We start from the raw sequence: 6,892 nt of genomic DNA, 5'->3' as shown, positions 1-6,892 counted from the left end.
GCTGAGTTATCAGCAGCCATTACCTGGCTCTCCCTAGTCCTAGTTTGGGTGAAGAGGGGGGTTTGGGCACTGATCATATGTGTATATAATCAGTCTCTAGGGAACTGTCATGCGAGCTGGGGCATTGTCAATTTCCCACTGTCCCTTACTTCTGCCATTCATGAGCAGCCTTTAAACCTTTGAAAGTAAATTAAAAATTATAAAAAATTGGTAGTTTTTAATTTTGTCTTTGAGTCAGAATATGTTAATAGGGCGAAAGTACTAAAATTTCACGTGTATGTGTCCAAGTAAATGGGAATTAAATATCTTATTCAGTGTTTCATTTGATCATATTTTACCGAAGAGTAAATTAGCAATATTCATTGGTATAGCAACAGTAGATGAAATGGGGGTTCCAGATTTAAAAATTTATTAAACGTATCAAATCAAGTATTTTCAAACTATTAAACGTATCAAAAACAACATTTTCAAACTATTAAACATATCAAAACTAACATTTTCAAATTATTAAACATATCATAAACATTTAGTAACTATTAAACGTATCAAAACCAACATTTTCAAATTATTAAACGTATCAAAAACATTTTCAAACTATCAAACGTATCAAAACAATGTTCAAACTATTAAACGTATCAAAAACCTTTCCAAACTATTCTACGTCTCAAAACCAACATTTTCAAATTATCAAACGTATCAATAACGTTTTAAAACTATTAAACGTATTAATACCAACGTTTCCAAACAATTAAACGTATCAATACCAACATTTCATACTATTAAACAAACCAAAACCAACATTTTCAAACTACTAAACGTATCAAAATCTTTTTCAAACTATTAAACGTATCAAAAATCCTTTCCAAACAATTAAACGTATAAAAAACCTTTCCAAACAATTAAACGTATCAGAACCAACATTTTCAAACAAGTCCCAAGACGAAAATACAAATGACGAAATCATCACCTTAAGAAACGTAAGATATATTCAAGTCACTTCCTACCTAACCCCACGAGCTCTTCTACAGTCGCCACGAAAAATTCCGAAGCGATCTGAGTAAGCCAATATACCCAAGTCGCACTGTCCCTCTCCTGTCTTCCGTGCCCTGGGGGTCTCAAGGTCCCTCAACCCCTACCTCCCTACCCTCCAGATAATAGGACCAGAGTCTCCCCCTCCCTCCTCAACCTCTGTCCCTCGTACCATCAGCACTCCTTTTCACAACCGACCCTTAAAATGTCTCCTTTCTGACCTTGGGAGTTGGGACTCAGGATAACAATGACATGAGAGAGAGAGAGAGAGAGAGAGAGAGAGAGAGAGAGAGAGAGAGAGAGAGAGAGAGAGAGAGAGAGAGAACTATTAAGAGATAACATTACAACATCAGGTACAGACGAAGAGGATAACATCCTTGGGTAAAGATAACACATTAGAATAGGAAGATGGACGACCGGTTAACACGAAGGAGGAAGGGCAAGATGAGAGAGAGAGAGAGAGAGAGAGAGAGAGAGAGAGAGAGAGAGAGAGAGAGAGAGAGAGAGAGAGAGAGAGAACTAGGCATGGAATTCGAAGGTAACCATCTCCGATACCTATGAAATTCGAATGATTTCAGCAGTTGAAATAACAAAAGACGGTACGAGACGTCATTTTCTTTCTTATTTTCTTTTTCTTTGTCTTGCTTAACGCTCAATTAAAAGATACACCATTCAAAAGAACTCTTTACAAACTATCTTTGAATGGAAAAGCGTGTTCAAGTCTAGCCAGGACCTGAGTCGAGCCAAATGTATTATGATAGGTCTAAACGTGTGTCTTTGTGGCTGGCTGTGGTGGTTATGAGACACGATGAGACTAGAGAGGTTGGGATAGCCCTTGGTAATCCTCCTAGGGATAGCCAGATAGGGGCAGGGATAGGAGACCAAGGTTTGGAACGCAGTAAAGGACGAAGGACAACAGACTATAGGAGAGGGAGGGAAGGCAGAGGAACGGTGGATGGGTGGGAGAGAAAAAAGCATAGGTACCGCCCTCGTGCCCCAAGCATTGTTAGGACTAGCTGACCCAAGGATGAGGGTTTGGCTGACTGCGGGACAAAGGGTAATAATGCTTGACCTTCAGCTAAAGGTCCTAGCTCATTTTAATGCGAAGAGGACGTGAAAGGAAAGTTATATTACTCTACCGGGAAGTTTACTCTTTCTGATGAACAGTGGGCGAAGACACGGTCTAGGTGTCTACTGTAAATACCTAGATCGTGGGCAAAGGAACAAAAATAAAGAGCTTTCAAAGCCCTAGAGTGACTTCACTAAAGATCATACAGATAATGATAATGGTTACTTAGTATTACATATACTTTAGCTTTAGCTTATATACTTTCGTATTACAAATAAGACTGCGTGAATTCAGACCAGAATTACTCACATAAGAAATTTAAGTGGCTGTAAAATTAATATAAAAATTACATTTACTCCAGATGAAAATTATTAACAAATATGTAACAACAGCTGTAATATTAAGATTATGGTAATAATGTAAAAAAAATACTTCAAAACCCCAGTAAAGTAGACTAAAAGAGCTGGTGTCAATATGGGAGCCTATATATATATATATATATATATATATATATATATATATATATATATATATATATATATATATATATATGTGTGTGTGTGTGTGTGTGTGTGTGTATTTGTTTGTGCGTGTGTCAAAAGCTAGTAATAACTACATTGGTGCAGACGCATAATCAAAACCTACTTATATATGTAAATTGGTAAAAATAAGCTAACAAACCGTACTTATCACAAATATCTAGGTGGCCTTAACGTATAAGCTAAGAAAAACACGCCTATGCACTCTCCGCGTCAAAGAAAGTAATGCTTTCAAATTCGTCCTGATATTATCAGTGGAACTTAACACTCGTTCACAGTACGCGGACATCTTAGGTACGGGATTAGCCAAACGAGACATGTTTAGATTAACTTAGGTATAGGATAAGCCAATATAGACAGTTTTAGTTGGATTATCTTAGGTACGGGATAAATCAAGAGACAGTTTTAGTTGGATTATCTTAGGTACGGGATAAGCCGATACAGTTTTAGTTAGATTGTTATTATTACCACCATTAAAGTAGTAGTAGTAGTAGTAGTAGTTAGCCCAAGGGCTCCTACAGAGAAAGCACTCCAGTGAAGAAAAGGAAATAATGAAATAGGGCCTAACAAAGAATCTATATAAATAATGAATAAAACACAAAATATTTTTACGACCAGTAACAACGTTAAACATATTACGCAAAAGAAAATATTTGACGCAAGTTTGTTTGTCTCAAGAATTGATAAAGATGGCTATAAGGAATCATGATATATATATATATATATATATATATATATATATATATATATATATATATATATATATATATATATATTCATTAAATTACATCCTTCAAGTTTTATAAATCTAAAGATAACTAATAGTTTAAGATTTGTTATCAAGGATACAATCTTGTCCATTTGAATGTGTAGCGAATTTACAGTTTTAAAAACTCCATGGTCGATTACATATCTGTGATATAATTTTCATAATGCATGTTCAATGTCGGTTATAAAAACTTCGAGTACGAGTTCCCGTTTTCATTTGCCAGTTGATCGGACATTGGCGTACTGTGAGCCAAATATATTTGCATAGGCCTATCTTGAAACTATCGCTAAGAAAAAACAGACGGTTTAAAATAGGTTTTTTTTATTTATATACCGTATAAATTTGTAGTTTTAGTTCTTCAGCTGATGCAAAATGGCGAAACTCATTATAAATATATATACATATAAATATGTACAGTATATATGTGTGTGTATATCTATATATATATACATATATATATATATATATATATATATATATATATATATATATATATATATATATATATATATATATATATATATGTGTGTGTGTGTGTGTGTGTGTGTATAAATATAAATATATAGGCATATATATATATATATATATATATATATATATATATATATATATATATATATAGTGTGTGTATTGAAGGTACTTACAAGGAGTTCCATATTATATTGCATGAAATTACCTTTATTTCACCATAACTATCTTGTCAATTGCGCATAACTACGACTATTCTTATGCATTAACGACTCGCATGAAATTACGTTTTGATTTCATGTAATAACTACAGCCCCGTTAGCATAAGTTTTTTATTCCTCTCATTTTCAAAGTATTAAAGACTCACGTCAAATTTATAACTCGAATGCAGCATAACACTAACTTTGATACCAGCCTTCCACAAAAGAAGAATAAAGCTACCAGCTTTCCTTATTCATTATTATTATCATCACTTGCTAAGCTACATCCCCTAGTTGGGAAAGCAGGATGCTATAAGCCCAGGGGCTCCAACAGGGAAAATAGCCCAGTGAGGAAATGCAACAAGGAAAATTAAAATATTTTAAGAACAGTAACATCAAAATAAATATTTCTTATATAAACTATAAAAAATTTAACAAAACAAGAGGAAGAGAAATAACATAGAGAAATAGTGTGCCCGAGTGTACCCTCAAGCAAGAGAACTCTAACTCATGACTGTGGAAGACTGGTACAGAGGCTATGGCACTACCCAAGACTAGAGATCAATGGTTTGAATTTGGAGTGTCATAATATAGAATCCAGGCTCAAGCTATTCTTAAATATATGATACAAACCCTAGTATTTCCCAAAATTTAGAATAAGGCTATTCGGCGCCAATGAGCAACAGTAGGCCTATGCAGTAAAAGCTGAATTCATTGGACACCAAAATGAAAGAAAGGAAGCCGGTACAAAGGTGACCAGCTTAATCTTGCAAAGCTCCCAGCATAGTACACTGATCTTATGACCTGTTTCTTTCTACTGGCGTCATGGTGGGCCACCACAAGATGAAGTTTTCTTGTTTTCTTTTTAGTTTGTGTGGACTAAACTATGTACACCTCTTCATGATTCGAAAAGCTTCATCTACATTGGTTTTGTAAATATATACCCGTTATTCTCACTATTATATATTTTTTTTATCTTTTTATTAAAAAGTTAAATTACATATTCTTTACAATCACAATATTTACAGTATAATCACATTTAATTGCATTTTTCTATAAACAAATCCATCTAATTTAACAATTTACAACATCACACATCTTGATTTTAATTTTTAGTCACTCAAAAACAATAAATTATATACTTTTTGGTGAACATTTTATATATTTCGTGCTTTTGTGTTAAACAAGTATAGAGATTAGTTCACCAAACTTTTAAATGGGCTTCACAAGGCACTAGAAGAATTGTTAGACCAAGGCCTACATGGCTTAGGACCATGAAGCATGAAGTAAGAGATGGTGAATGGAGGAGTATTGATTTAAAAGCTCGATATAGAGACGACAGGCGAAATCTAACCGAGGCCCTTTGCGCCAATGGCCGTGGGAGGGGATGATGATGTTTTAAACAAAATGTTACATTGAAGTTTAAACCTCTTATTAATACACACATTTATATATATATATATATATATATATATATATATATATATATATATATATATATATACATAAACAAACACGAAAATGATTTATGTAGAAAATTACAGTTACTTGATTAGCGTTGCAAGTGTAAACAAAAATATTGGGTTCTCATCTTCTCTCTATCCCCACTATTCTATCCACCAAATAGCCTTATTTATTTGTATCAATCATCACCAAATACGGAACAAACTTGGAAATTCATCAAGGAAATAGGGGGACACCACAATATCAAAATATGGATAAACAAAGAATATATCACACCAAATTATGTAACCAAAATACCTATTTCTGTACTGTATTACAGGGTAATGTAACCTATGGAAAAAAAAAACTACTTTTAACTATAGAAAAAGGTCGGGTCTCTTCGAAAATGACACTCGTTCCTGACGGAAATGAATAGTTTCAGAAATATATATATATATATATATATATATATATATATATATATATATATATATATATATATATATATATATATATATATATATATATATATTCGGTTAAATCACGTTATTTACTACAGGAAAACATATATTTTCTGTTCGAAATGATACCCTGTAACACAGTAAAACTTTACCCATATTTCTTTCGATAATTCCCTGATCAAAACCACGAAATTATGATGAACTCGATCGATATTTCTCGCTTATTGTTGATAAGTTCAGGATAAGCCTACCCTAGATCAAGACACGGGCTCTTGAATTTAACGATCATTAGGCTATGTATTTTTACTTATCAACATTATATTTGCCTTAAACCAATGTTTAAATATGCTATTAAATAGGTACTCAAGGTGGAAATAATAATTTACAACGAATAGTGTCATAAACACATCAAAAACCATTTCGGACAAAAATCTGACCATGGCTGTTTGACTTTGGCGACCTCAACGTCAAGATATAAAAGAATCCACGAATATTTCTACTTATCTCCTTTTTCGTAACACTATAGGCCTTAAATACGTATACAACACTCACCTGGGATTTCACAGATGCCTTCTTCACTGCGTGCAGTAATTCCTCAAAGATAAACGAGTGATATACGATCAACGAAAAGATAACACACCCTTACTCACAACTATCCACATCACTTATGATTCTGTTAGAACGACATAGGTACCGCTCAGTGTTGCCAGATGGGTTAGTCTAAAAATCCCTAAAACTCATGGTAAAAAATCCCCAAAACCACCCATAAATCCCAGTTTCCACAAATATATTTTCTTCTCATTATGTAGGCTTTACTAATATAGATATTACTCACTATACTTCGTAAACTAATTACTCAGCTTTGTTTCTTCATATAATTTTTTACAGAATATCCCCAGCAGACACGTATATTC

The 6,892-nt window shown here is 33.3% G+C and overlaps 1 protein-coding gene across 1 annotated transcript in view; it reads right to left on the bottom strand.

The window, feature by feature from the left end:
- LOC137631566 (uncharacterized) overlaps positions 1-6,669 on the bottom strand; it is an 82,970-nt gene extending 76,301 nt beyond the window's left edge. The window contains exon 1 of the mRNA XM_068363387.1: positions 6,531-6,669. The gene's annotated coding sequence lies outside the window, so the exon portion shown is untranslated. The remainder of the gene's footprint in view (positions 1-6,530) is intronic.
- Between the last annotated feature and the right edge of the window lie 223 nt (positions 6,670-6,892).

The sequence above is a fragment of the Palaemon carinicauda genome, chromosome 40 (assembly GCF_036898095.1).
Source record: "Palaemon carinicauda isolate YSFRI2023 chromosome 40, ASM3689809v2, whole genome shotgun sequence".
Taxonomy (NCBI): domain Eukaryota; kingdom Metazoa; phylum Arthropoda; class Malacostraca; order Decapoda; family Palaemonidae; genus Palaemon; species Palaemon carinicauda.
This window is presented reverse-complemented; position numbering and strand designations above follow the sequence as displayed.